Here is a 15,745-nt window from a genome sequence, read left to right on the forward strand (position 1 = left end):
CAGACTACAGGGTGAATGTTTAACGAAAACTTGTGTCCAACATGTTCGAACATTTCGAGGCGGTAGCGTTATGATCTGGGCTGTCATCTGCGGTGATATGACAACGAGGCTGGTTGTTACTCGGGGGAACCTAAGGTGACTGGCAAGCGATATAGGGACGAACTTCTGCAACCACCAGTGCAGCCATTTATTCCTCAACAACCATATGGTGTTCTTTTTCAGCATGTTAATTCTACGCAGCATACTGCAAGGATTACAACCAACTTGCTAAATAACGTCAACAATCATGTCTTACCCTGGCCTGCACGTTCCCAAGACATGAATCCGATTGAACACACGTGGGACAATCTTGACCGACAGTTGAAAAAACTAACCGTGGCCTGACCCACCGTTCAGGAGTTGGAACATTATCTCATTGACGAAAGGCAGATAATCCCACCTAACTTCATCCGACGTCTACATTCCAAAATCATTTTCTACAGGTCAAATTCTTCCTATACAAAAAGGCCATGGTAAACCAAAATATGACCTTGACAATTATTGAGGAATAACAATGACGCCTGTATTAAGCAAACTCTTTGAAAGACTTCTTCTCAACAGAATGACGCCTGTATTAAGCAAACTCTTTGAAAGACTTCTTCTCAACAGAATAGAGTCGTGGGTAGATAATTACATAGACTTTCCCCATCATTTGCAATTTGGATTTAGACGTCACTGTGGTGCTAAAACGGCTGTACTTACGTGAACAGAAAATATTGCATATTACAATGAAAGGATGTCGCCTGTATTCTGTGCGTCCTTAGATAACGAAAAAGATCTGGGGGAAAGATGATGATGTTATTCTTTCGTTTTTACTTGGTGGATGCCCACGAGAATGAATTTTGGAACTAGAAAATGATGTGTGGGCCGAACATGTATGGGACCATCTTAACCGACAGTTGAGAAAATCAATCATGACCTGAACCACCGTTCAGCAGTTGAAACATTGTTTCATTGACACATTATTAATTTAGGAGATAAATATTTCGTTTTGTAAGATTTGTGTGATGTTATGCTGAATGGATGTACGGAAATTTCATTTGAACACGACGCCGTAAGGCGGAGTGTTCAAATGAAAAATTTCCGAACATCCATTCAGCATAACATCACGCAAATCTTACAAAACGAAATATTTATCGACATTGTAACATGAACGTTAATTAAATCGATATTTAGGAGGAACTAATTTACAGAGCGCATGACACAACAAGACTGTCGTTAGTAATACGTCTCCTTGTGCTCACCTTCGAAAAGATGCATGATATGGGGTGCCGCGAAACCGATCAATGGTTTCGAGGTACTCCAATAATGATGGTCCATTTTACGAAAGGGGTGGTCACATGTTCAAGCCCATTTCTCAGAAAATAAACAAACAACAGGAAATATCACAAATTCAATTCTTTATCACAGTTCCTCATCTTACTTGTAATTTGTAATTATGCGTATCTATTAAATACAAATAATCAAAATTAGAAAAGGCGTACATACTGTTTGGCACCTATACAAGAAAGTGTCAACTCGCTGAGGTAGTGACAAGAGAGGTCAAACATGTGCGAGATTTTAGATATGCAGCTTAGCTGGGATGGAAAAAGTTGTTTACTGTCACAGTGGAATTACATATGTGAAAGAGACCATGGGAATTAGCAGAAGAATTAACGTGGAAGTTATTCACGGGAGCAGTGGACAGTGGCAGGATATTTGTATCTTGGACAGGTACCAAATTACGTTCGTTAGCGAGCTGCTGCTGTCCCTGAAGAATGTTCGAATAATGTCGTTTTTGAGCCGAGCTCGAGTCAATGGAATACGACTTCAATGATTCATCGGTTTTGTGGCCGGTAATTTTGCAAATCTCGCGATTTTCGATGCCTGCGTTTGACAGCAAAGTAACAGCAGTTGCCCGAAGACAATGGTTTGTATACACTTTGAGACCAGCGTTGGTAGAAATTTCTTTCATCATGTTGCCAATGACATTTACAGCAACTGGCCTCGTGGTGTACCATTCGGTGTCGTCGACGTGGACTCGCCTCTTGGGAGCCTGGTAAAAAAGCACCATTGTTGGGATTGAGGAGAGACATGTATTTTTTTAATGAAAGTACAGGACAGAATTGGTCCGATGTTGCATAAATGCATTTGTTGGGCCCATTTGAGTCTTTGAGGTCCCCCCTGTGATTTTTTGTGACTTCGGAGTGTGTCATTTCAATGAACTCAAACCCCTGTTCATCGGTGGATACACGAAAGGAAAATGCAGTTAATTCACTTTGGTTTTCTTTACCACGATGAGCGAATAGCAGCATGATAGCAGCATGATGTGTTGTCTGGTCAAGGCCATCGCGCTTGAGTTTTTTTATCATGGACAGAAAAACATTGTTTGCAGTGTGAAATTCCCGGTCTTGGATAATGTTTATGCTGCGCTCAAATGGCGGTCCCCTGATGTGCCTGTGTATGGCAGCACGCAACCAAACAAAACTCGATTTTGAGTAAAGATCTCCCTCAGCATTTCTGACTTCGGCATAAAAGAACCTCACTCTCTCATTCAGTTGAGAAGCAGGAAGCTCTTCGAACTTGGGTTCAAAACCTCGGAAACCAAGCCATTCTGGAAGTGAAAAAGATTGCCTTGTTCAGGGTACAAATGTGACAGTAAGTGGGAGTAATTTGTTATTAGTCCTATTACGGCGTCGTGTTTAAATGAAATTTCCGTATATCCATTTAGCATAACATATCTCAAATCTTACAAAACGAAATATTTAATTTACGTTAAGATTTTGGTTAATCTCGTTATATCATTGCCAATTTTTGCGATGACACATTGGTCACGCTTTACATTGCTATCATGGCAATGGTGAACTCTCGCTGATGTTGATCGAATCTGCGTAGGAATTTTAGGTATGTGTATTTGTATTCTTTTATGTTTCAATGGCTTACGTCGAAATATTTTAACTCCCCAGGAGGTATTACGCCCAGTAGATTTGGAGAGGTTCCCATCCGCGATGTCCTGTACTGCATTTGCATCAAGGGACGCGAAGCGGTCACTGGACGCTTGAACTTTTGGCTCTACGGAAACGCTGGCTGTATTTCCTAGTTCAGGGGCCATCTCAGAAAGGTTTTCAGCTTCAACAGCTGTTGTGAGTAATAATAATAACAAAATTAGGTGGGTGTATGAAAGTCATAACTATTATAGAGTTGCTATAAATGTTTTTACTCTGTTAAAAAATGATTTTCTTTTCTTTTCCCTTTGGCCAAGCCCAAGAAAACTACATCATTTATGATTATGATTAGGTAATTATTGAAAATAGGTAAATTTCATTTACCTTCAAATTCTTGAACTATCTCAGCAAATGTCTCGTCGTCCCAATCACTCAATATTTCATCGAAATCTCCGATGTGGAAGTCAGGGTAAATTTCCATCTGTTCCTCCATGTTGATGATTTCAAAAATAGTTCCATTGATTAATGTATACATACACGGTGATGAGACCCCAAAAATTCAGCGATGTTATGCTCATTCGACAACACTTTTTAACCAATCAGATCAGAGAACATACCTACTTTTATGTTACAATAGACATTAGACACTCTTATACCCCTTTTTTAAGCATTTTCTCACAACTGTCGTAATGTGAATTTTGTAATTTTTGACCCAACATGTCCTTGTGTCTGAGTCAGATCACGAGTTTATCATTGAATGAAATGAAGCTTTCCGAACCTGATGGTCAACGATTATTCTAATGAGTTATATACATCTCGATTGTCTACATGCGTTCGTTGTTAGTAACTCTTCCAACATGGTGTACACTTTCTTTTGGGCATTATTTTACTATGACAACAGTGATTTGAAAACAGCGGTCACTTGCAATGCTGACCTACACAGGATACAAAGGTCCGCTATACTAAAACATTCCAAAAAGGGGTCATGGGTTGTTATAAATGTAATAATTATCATTGAAGTGCAAATTAGCTGGACTATTGCTGAGTGCGGCGTAAAACAACAAACCAACCAAACAAACCAACTTTCCACTTTTTATCCTTGGACATTTGCGACATTCAAACTTGTAACAGGTATCAAATTTATATGTTCTAAATCAGTTCAGTATTTTCACTTGATTTTCTTGGGTTTTAAGCCGCAAAAAATTACCTCCTGCTGTTATGTTGAATACGTGAGTTTTTCGTCGTGTCGACATTCCGCCTGTTCTTTGTAATTTGCCTTGTAGGTCTGGAAAGAAAATATAAGTACTGGTAAACGAAACAATGATGTACAGAACAATATTCATCATTGTAACATTAAGTATCAGTAGCATGTACGTTTCTTTCGGATCAAAGAGTGTGTTTTTATCATAGACAAACTACATGCAAGTGACATGTACAATTGTTGTGTTACGCGGTATTGAGCCATACTCCAGATATATGACGACAGCCTGTGAATAATCAAGACTGGATCAGACAACCGAGTGATTAATACTGTGATTGATTGATTAATTGTTGTTAAACGAGGCACTTAGCAATATCCAAACTATTTGACGGCGCTCTGTAAATAATCGAGTCATGACCAGACAAACCAGTAATTGACATCACGAACATCGATCCACGCAATTGATGACATGCAATTAACCAAGTCACCGAGTTTGACCACTCGAACCGCGATGTTGTCTCCCAAAACCCCTGAATCCAGACAAGATGACGTGGAAGTAATTGTAAATAAATATAAGAAATCAGTACTTGTTCCTATTACAATGTAGAGTGGCAAAACTCATTCCATAAGCAAAACAAATCTAGTAAAATTGTTCACCTACCATAAACACGGGAGGATAGGGTACAAATCAAAATTTCAAATTTGAAAATGTTCTCCCCATGTGAACCATGAAACATTTTCGAAGCTTTACTGAGGACTTAGTGAGTGAGTGAGTTAAATTTTAAGTCACATCGGCAATATTTCAGCCATATCATGACTATCAATAGTTAAACATTGTACATATATTGAAAGTGATTTAAAAACCTGTCAACAAAGGACAGTAAAATCACTAGATTAATAACAGAAAAAAGATATAAAACTAGTAAGGAATTATAAAAGAGCATAGCACAGTACATGACGATACAATATAAAAATTGGCTACAGATCGTCAGCAGTTGAAGGTAGATCACCATGCTAGGGTCCATGGGGACTTACAGTACTTTTGCTACCTGCATGGACCCCAGCCGGATTTACATTATCCTTTCAGCTGTTTGCGATTATTGACAAGTTTAGCCAAAGTTAAACGAACATAAATACTACGAATAAAAACGTGGCTGAAATAAATATACTTTGAAAGACGTGGTCTTACATACTGAGGACTTACTGTTGTAACCCAGATGAAACAACGATTTGAGCAAGAGTTAAATAACGCTCTTTGAATTGTTCACCTGAAAATCATGGGAACATATGGTACAAGTCATAATAGGGAATTGCATCATGTCGCTGATGCGTCAAATTTGGAAATGTCATCCCCATTCTACCAGATAACATTTTGGACTCTTTACTGAATGTTGTAATCGTAATACAACTTTAAGACTTTGAGAATAAACAAATATGTAATATGTTTCCCAAAGGCTCATATCATACATTGTTTTATTCCTAGCATATTTTGTTTACGATACGGAGAAATACACGGTTAATACTCTCTCTATATGTGAAGTCATCGCTTTATCTGTACCATATCAATTTGTGATGTAACGTCTGATTCAATAACCAGACAGGACCATCAAGCCTTGGCACGCTGTACCTTTTGTAACACATTTCCCCGAAGCATATGTAGACAAACGTTTTTTGCCCAGAAATTCATATTTAGCACATACCATTCTGAACACACTTTGTTTCACCAACTCGAGACTGCAAACATCTGCAACGTTGCTGACGCTCGGTACAGGGAACCTGTGAAATAACAGAATGTGTTAACGTCCGCTTGGAGCAACATTTATATTATATGTGTCAGATGCATGTGGAAGGAATGCTGAAGTGCTGCAGGTCGGTGACGTTACCTACATTTGTGTTTGTTTAGTTGTTTAACGCCGCACTCAGCAATCTTCCAGCCGTAGGACAGAGGTCTGAAATTTAATCTTAGCCAGACAATCCAGTGATTGACATCATGAGCATCGATCTATGCAATTGCTTTACGATACGATGCATTAACCAAGGCACCGATCCTGTTAGTCGCTGCACAAATTATGATAAGCATAGGACCTATTCTAACCTGGATCTCCACGGGTAACCTATGTTAGTAAAACCCATGAGCTCAGATGTGGTGCAGACGGACATAAGGATCAAGTTCGGTCAAACTTGTCCCTGACGCGAAACGCAATTATAAAGTGAGCTGTGACACGATGACCAGTGACCACTGACCACTGACCCTGTGTCCATGTCTATGACACAAACACCCGAGCCCAGTGCAATAATGTAAAAGTGTACTGCTGGACAGCTGAAGTTATCACTTGTTTAGTCTTGTGAATTTTTGTTTGTCACTGTGGATAAGTTGTGTTTTCAAGACACCGTTGTTTACTTCGTGCACCAAATGCATACTTCCTTCAACATTTAGATTATTTACTTGCATCAAAATTTCACTGAAACTGCACTAGCAAAGATATTTGAAGGTATTTTCTTTATAATAATTCTTCGTATTCCCAAATAGGTACATTGTGTAAAGCCCTTTTCCAAAATCTACCATCGTTACAGTGCTGGCATGTCACTAGAACCGACATAAAACTGAAATTCAACAAACAAGCATGAGACTGATGCAGAAAAACTGGAACACCTAAGGGACGCATCTCCGCACTGCAAATATCAGCACCTAGAGTAGGCCCAATCTTCACAGGTAAAGTAGGGTACCATTGATCATCCCAATCAATTATATCTATCAATGAAAGCGTCTCTCTCTGGGTTCAGATTACAATACCGTACGTGTACTTACTGAACTTGTTTTCTTCCAACAAATCCAGTCTTCGTCACTCTGTGAATCCTTTGGTTTACCATCCGGCACATTCTTTGATATACTGCCTAACCTGCAAGTCAGCGTCTTGGAGTTAAATCTCACATGACTGCAACTAGCAAGCTGCAAGCATTTAGTGAGACACTGCAAACACCCGAATGGCTCGAATTCAGCAAGAGTGGTGTCGTGAGGACACTGCTTTTCTTGGGCATATTTTCTAAAAACAGTCATGTCCTTGATCTCCTCTATCATATACACTGAGACCCACGCCATGCTAAACCAAAACCAATACACTCGAGGTGTCATTGTTGAACAACAAGGTGTAAGAAGCTTGAAATCTTTGATACCAACACTGCAGGGAATGTAAAATGTTCTTCCTGTGTAATCGTCTCAAAGCTACTGCTCCGTCTGTAGCATGTACAATGACGTGGCACGGGGTTATCTTTTTTATCGTCCGCTCAGCCAATTACAATAACTGGGGCGGCAAGTTTGCAGGTTGGCCAGTCATGTGAACAACTACAGTCCATGTGTCGCTCTTAACAGTTGACTCACCATTATCGTTAAAACATCATCATCATTATTGCTATTGACGAATGCACGATAGCGTGGACTTCATGTGCACTGCTCCAACTCCTCCACAGTTTCCTGTACAGATGAAATGGATTCTTCCACTGATCGCACCAGCGATGTTAAACGCTTATGGAGAGATTTATGGAGATCATCAATATTTCACACTGATTCCAACATTAAATTGAGAGTTATTATGTTCAAGGCTTTCTATATATTGTTTTCTATTAAGAGATAAGCTTGCGTTCTCCACTCACTGTGACAGTGATCGATGACTATGACGTCTTTAGCACATATCGTTTACCTTTATAGTCAATATAATGAATAATCTCATCAGCAAAACTAAACTTGACAGACTATTATCACTTAATTAGCTATTTAAATGACGTGTGAATGTATCATAAGACATTAGATAGTTAAACCGAAGTGTTAATGCCATAAAGTCTTCATGAACTTACAACATATATTGATATATTAATATGTGAAATATCATTTATGTTCGTCCCGTGTTATTAAACATAATAAACCATATACTAATACATAATACTTAAATTTAGACGAATAAAAACCTGTCATCGACGGACAGTATGATAATTAGACTATCACAGTTTAGAAGTAAAACTAGTGGATAAGAATTAAAAAAATAACCTATGATTCAACAATACATTATAAATAAACGGGCTATAGATTGCCAGCAACCAAAGTTAGGCCACCGCCAACATTGAAGTCTCAACAATACCAATACATACTCTTCCTTGGTGTATTAATACGTTCCAATCGATATAAGCGGGAGTTTTTGTGCATGTGCAGCTTGGTGGTTTGGAACTACAATGTTTTTCTTAAGAATGTTTTCCAACATTTGTCCCTGTATATTTCATCATATACGTCGTTTGTATCGTGAAATACCTTCCTTGAGACAAAAAGGGCACAATCGCATTAAGTATTCAATATTATTATGACGTCCCGTTTCTATTGCAATTACCACATCTAAATCTTGACATGGCTGTGCTGATAGATAAAGGTAGAGTAATGACTTAAACTGACTATAATAATATGTCTTTGAAGAACTACCTAGTTCTGTAACCCATTTTTGATGGAGATTATCAAACAATCTCTGCTTGAATGTTGAAATAAATGTATCAATATGACCCACATCCTGTGCAACTCAAACAAATCCAAATCCAAATTGAAACAGAATATGTTTTATATGTGTGACCCAATTTACTTTTTCATTCTCATCCTGTGATAACATCATGCTATAACATTGAAATGGTAATATATTGTCATTGAAATTAATAAGTTTAGTCTAATATTTAACGGCTCTTGTCATATAAATATACTGGAGAGGAATTCTTAAACATTCCCCTAGAACCATATCATTTGTAGCACTTCTACCAACTGTAAGTATCCATTTACATAACTTTATCTGTACACTTTCAAATCTCCTACAGTAATTCACACCCCATGTCTCTGCACCATAACAAAGAATGGGTACAACTGTAGCATCAACTATTTTAAACAAATCTTTACATGATAAATTACCAAATTTCCTGGAATATGTATAAATAGCCAATAAAGCCTTTTGTGCTTGGGTGGTAAGTGAAAGATGTGCCTTACTCGAAACAAGTTAGGGCGTAAAAACCAGATCCAGATATCTATATGACGATACAACATCAATCTGTTTTCCCATAAAATACCACTTCTCATATGCACACGAAGGGCCTCCATTACGAAAAAACATTATCTTTGTTTTATTCAAATTAACTTTCATACTCGTTACATCACAAAAGTGTTCCAAGGCATATATCTTTTTTTGTAACTGTAAACACTTATCTGCCATAGATGACACATCGTCAGCAAACATCAAAACAAACATCTCTTTAAGGAAGGTGAAACATAGACACCCCTGCCACCGGTTTCTTGCATGAAGTACATTAACTTGTTTATAAAAATAATAAAAAACTGCAGGCTAAAGGTACATCCCTGCCTCGTACCAATTTTACACCTAAAATAATTTGATAAACCACCAGAGAGTCTTACACAAGCACTTAAATGTGAATACATTGAAACTATTATCTTAAAGAAATTGCCTCTAACTCCTACTTCATTTAAGCTTTTTAACAAAACGTCATGTTTAGTTGAATCAAAAGCCTTTGAAAAGTCTATAAATAAACAATAAATCTTCCATTTTTCTATGGGCATATTTTTGGGCAATATATTGCCAACAGAAAATACTATCAATAGTGGAGCGATTAGCTCTGAAGCCAAACCGTGCTTCATTAATGACATTATGTTTTAATGCTGCAGGCTGGAGTTAAAGAGTAGAGCAAAAAACTTTACAAATAATATCTATCAAGGAGATTCCACGATAATTGTCAATACAGTGTTTATCTCCTGCCTAAAATAATATTATACTTATCCCCCATTCTTTAGGGAATTCACTATTATCAAATATGTTGTTAAACAATAAGACCAACACATGAAGAATGTAATCTGATGATGCTTTCAAAAATTCAGCAGCAAGGCCATCAGGACCAGGGGATTTATTTAATCCCAACTTATCAATATGAAACAAAACTTCTATCATGGTAATAGGGCCATTTAAGTTAAATATAGATGCCTCTTCTACCTCCATATTACACATGTTATCATCAAAACTCTCAGTGGATATGTTATCTACACACAGAAGGTTACTAAAATGCTGTATCCTATCATAGCTACTTATTTGTTGTGACATGCTTTCACCATAAGCACCCTGTTTTAGCCTTCTCCAAAATAATTTAGCATTGTTTCTACAGTCAATTAAATTTTGTCTCATATCAACCTGGTAAACATATCTCTTCAATCTAAATTTAGATTTAAACAAGTTTTGCAACTTTCTAAATTCACTAAAGCCATAACCCTGGTCTCTATGGGCCCGTAGAGCATGATACTTTCTATTGTTTTTAAATCTTCTAAATCACTTTCCCACCTTTGAGTATGCACAGGTCAAATTCTGGGTTGCAGAATTTAAGAGGGGTCGGGTGAACCTGGAAGATGAGCCACGCCCTGGCAGGCCTGTAGAGGTGACCAATGACCAATCCAGTGAAGCTGTGAGACAACTGGTTGTGAAAGACAGGCGAATGAAGGTGTCAGAAATGGCCAAGGCCTTGGACATTTCATAGGGAAGTGTCCATACCATTTTGCATGATCGTCTGGGTATGAGGAAGCTGTCTGCCCGATGGGTCCCGAAATGTCTGAGTGATGATCAGAAGGCTGTATGTGCGTCAATGTGTCAGGCACTTTTGACACAATGCAGTCGGGATGCAGACAACTTTATGGAGAGAATTGTTACTGGTGAAGAAACCTGGGTACACCACTATGACCCAGAAACCAAAGAATAGAGTGAGCAGTGGACTGGCTTTGCTTCACCCCTTCCCAAAAAGTTTAAGACTCAACTATCGGCTGGCAAAATCATGGCAACCATCTTTTGGGATACCAAAGGGGTCTTGCTCATTGACTACTTGCCACGTGGCCAGACTATTACTGGAGAGTACTACTCCGATCTCCTGGACCGTTTGTGGACTGCTATTCTTGCCAAACGTCATGGAAAGATCACAAAAGGTGTGTTTCTCCAAAATGATAATGCCAGAGTGCACACCTGTTGACTTGCGGTTGCCGCAGTGAAGCGGAACGGGTTCAAAGTATTGCCTCATCCACCTTACTCACCAGACCTGGCACCAAGCGACTACTTTCTCGTCCCAAACTTGCAGAAAGACGTCATTTCCGGTCCGATAATGAACTCACGACAGCAGTGGAGGGTTGGTTACAGGAACAACCCCATGGTTTCTATCACAACGGGCTTTTAGCACATCACTGGACAAAGTGCATAGACCTCAATGGTGATTATGTGGAAAAAGAAGTGAGGAGCAGTAGCAAATAGGTTAGGCTGGTTATATATTGAATGGCCCTCGTATATCTTAACCACTCTCTGCCAACATTAGGACCCTTATCAGTATCAGAAAAAATCCTTACTTACACAACCTTCATGTTCATTATTAATATCATCCAAGGAAATTCTTAACGAGCAGTACCAAATAGCTATACCAAAATCGGATATAGAAAAGATAGTTGTTGATGACATCATGAAGTCAACAACACTATGGCCATTATGTGTAAAACATGTGAAATTACCACATTTGTCATTAAACAATCTGCCATTAAATAGATGTATACCAAATGTACAACATGTTGCGACCAATGTTTTACCATAGTTATTATGAGAAGTATCTTTATTAGATCTAGGCATACAAAAATCGTCAGCTGGGTATCCATCAATGCTATCACCATTACTAGATAAATTAATATTATCATCTGGAATGTAGTCCTGAAAATCCTTTGTTCTGGCATTAAAATCGCCAGCGATATATATTTCTTTATCACTATGGTCACTTACAATAGTTTCCAAATACCGTTCAAACACAACCATGCCATTATCTTTGTTGTGATATATAGGGGAATTTTCCGGAGAAATGTATAGGAATATCATAACCGTATCAGAGTTCCACGAAAGTTAAGTGTTTTTCAAAAAGGAAAACGACCATGTCATGAAAACCATCATAAATTCTAGATATATAGTTATGTAAAATCCAGTATTCCTTTATAAGAACAGTCACTCCACCACTAGGTCGGCCACGACGTTTAGTTTTCTGGCGTACACTGTTAAAAGATCAAAACGGGACATGAAGGTTGTGAAATCGTCAGGACTTGTAGCAAAAGATTCACAGAGTGCTATTATGTCTTAGTCGTGACAGAAGAGTTTGACCTGTGAATATTCATTATCGTGTCTCCTTATTCCTTCAATGTTCCATGACAGAATACGAAAGTCAAAAGGGCCATGGCCAATTCTTCATTTTCTTTGAGTATTGTCCCGTGGAGTTACCTCCCTTGAGCGACGGATTGATAACCGGACCAATCCTCACATGCAGCAGCCTCATTATCAGTGATATCACTTGCAATATCATTAAACTTGAGAACGTTTTTCTTCTCTCTATCAAACATGAACACATCATTGTCCACAGTTAGCTTGTTCACAAGCATTTTCGGCTTTTCCCCATCACTTAAAGCATGACCAAAAAATGCAAATAAAGCTCTCCTGTTCTCCCTGATTTTCTGAGGAAAGTCCTCGGATACTCTTTTGTCTGAATCCTTGGGAGGTGTTCCACGGCTACGTTTATAAATGTCACTTTTCTTTTTCGGAAACAAAAACTTTGCAACAATAGGGGACGATTCTCTTCTAAGGTTTAAACACTGGTGTCATCCCATGATGTGTATTACTGTTTATGTCGACAAGTAAGGACAAACTTCACTATATCAATATCTCCTCCACGAAAGGCTAAATGAAGGATGTTGCTACCAGCTTTATCTACGACAGATAGATCAGCTTCTTTTTCCAAAATACACTCAAATACTGCTCTATTGCCCCAAACCACTGCATTCAACACTGGCGTCATCCCTTCAAACTGTTTACTGTTTACGTCCACAATGTTTTGTGTGAGAACATATTTTACAATCTCCACGTTTCCTCCTGAACTTGAAAGATGAAGGATAGTTTCATTATCATCATCTACCTTTGTCATATCAGGTCCTTTAGTCACAAGTAATTTAAATACTTTGCTATACCCCACTGATGCAACCAGCATCAATGGTATGGTCTGATCCCAAAACTAAGTGTTGATGTCCGCAATGGTTAGATTGTCCCCTAACAACGCTGCTAGCAAGACTGGTGTTTTACCATCATTCGCTTTACTGTTTATGTCCACAATGTTTTGTGTTTGGACATAATTCACTGTATCTACATTTCCTCCTCTGTAGTCCCAATCAAGGATAGTTTCTGCTTTTGATCAACTGCTGATGGATCAGCTCCTCTCTTTATTAGTAAGTCAATCATGTCTGTTTCCTCAACATGCTGCCAGCTACACTGGCGTAATCTCTTTGTGCTCCTTTCTATTTATGTCCAAAATGTTTTGTTTGAGGACATACTTCACTATATGTACGTTTCCTCCTCGACAGGAAAGTTGAAGGATATTATCACCGTCCATATCTACTTTTGATATACTGGCTCCTACTTCTATAAGAAAAGAAAAGACTTCCATCTTTCCAGACTCTACTGCAAACATCACTGGCGTTTCCTCGAAATATCCGCTTCTTTCAATGTCATTGATGTTCTGTGAGTGGATATATTTCACTATCTCCACGTTTCCCTCTTTACAGGCCACATGTAAGATATTGTTTTCATCATCATCCAATAGACCATGTAGGTAGCAGAAGTACCGTAAGTCCCCATGGTCCCTAGTATGGTGGCCGAACTTTGGTTGCTGGCGATCTACAGCCCGTTTTTATAATGTGTCGTCTGATATAATTTGATCTTTTTATTGCTCTAAAAATAGTTTTTAAATTATAATCTGTGATATATTGCTAATTGTTTTACTGTTTTACAGGTTTTTATATATAATATAAATGTTTAACTTGTTCAAGTCACGATATGGCTGAAATAGTGCCGATGTGACTTTAAATATTAACTAACTCACTCACTCACTCATCATCCAATAGACACAGATCAGCACCTTTCTTCACAAGTAATTCAAGTATTTCCCTGTGTCCTTTCTCTGCAGCTATCATCGCCGGTGTACCATTCTTCCCTCTTGTATTGATGCCCACAGTATCTTGAGACAAAATCACCTTGACTTGAGGCAGATCTCCAATTGTGCAGGCATCAATGAGATTGGTGTTGTCAAAGGTCTGGTTTTGGTCTTGGTTATCTCCACCTGAAGGCCAACATGCAGACATGACACAATGTTCAGTTTTAGACGTTTACATGTTTCTAATGAACTTTTAACAATATATGTCAGTAAGTACCTTTGACACAGGCAGCCTTTCCAACACGAGTCTCCAGGCACCTGCTCCCTTGGCAAGTGCTAATTGCACAGACGGCAGCTCGGACCTAAAGACAGACACTAAGGGCTCATTAGCTCACTTTCACTTAATTTCGTAATTTTTTTCATCATCATTTGACATAGAGTCAGCAAATGAACTGGGCTTAACACTGCTTAGAACAGTATTTCAGTCATATGACGTCGTATCGAACAAGGAAAGATGCAGTCTTTTTAGGTTTAGGACTCGTGAAACCCATTAGTAGTGAAGAACTTGTTGGTGTTGGTCAAGTACTTGTATATTTTGGAAGTCAAGTATTTCCTTGTTTCGTCCAAGTGACATTAGTCTATAAGGCTAACTAGGCGTATTCGTCTAACTTTAGTGTCCCAGAGACCTATTTTGGGGAAAGGCCTTCAGTGCCCATTTCTCCTCATCTAGCTAAGTCGGTTGTCTGTGCACCTTGTCGATTGTCTTGTCAGAGTGTGGTTTTAGTCATCTTTGTAATAGCTGGTATAAAATTGTTTAGTTGACGAGCTTGTACATTCGTTGTCTGTATATTCATTCATCTGTGATCGATGTATGTGACAAATAGGACCGACTCTTTAGATAATGATAATAAAAATAATAATAATAATAATAATAATAATAATAATAATAATAATAAAAGAAGAAAAAGAAGAAATGAGTGTCAACCAAGCAAAGTGCCATATCACGACGATCCGTATTTACGGAGAGGCTATCTGAACGACCACAGCATCGAGTTTATGTGCAGTGTGTTGAGAAGATCAACAATACTGCAGAGTCTTTCGCTGTGAAAGAACTTGTTTTACTGGCCTGAAAAGTGACACAGATGGTTTTCTGTTTGTTGCTCAGGACCAGTCACTTCCCACTCGAAACCGTCAATGTTTGATTTTGCAGCAACACATTGTCACTGGATGCCCAGCTTTGACACAAACACAGTATCTTAAACGACATGATGGTATAACTCAATCTTTTTATTACCGTCTTCGCCATGCTTGTAGTTTTGACACCTAGGTCCATCCTCCATGGACTTCATGGAAAATGATAAATACGATTTCTTTTGGAATAGGCCCATTTACAGCCTCAGACGTATCTAGGCCAACCAAGCTACTTTTGTCCTTTCTGATAAATCCGATGAAATCATTTATATCATTGATTTTTTTCCCCACTATTGTGATTGAAAAGATTGAGGGAAAACATGGCGGACATCACTTTCAAAATGTCACGCTTGAAACCCAAGTTTTCCGACTCCCC

Source organism: Haliotis cracherodii, unplaced genomic scaffold (assembly GCF_022045235.1).
Source record: "Haliotis cracherodii isolate W230 unplaced genomic scaffold, xgHalCrac1.p SCAF_31, whole genome shotgun sequence".
Lineage (NCBI taxonomy): Eukaryota > Metazoa > Mollusca > Gastropoda > Lepetellida > Haliotidae > Haliotis > Haliotis cracherodii.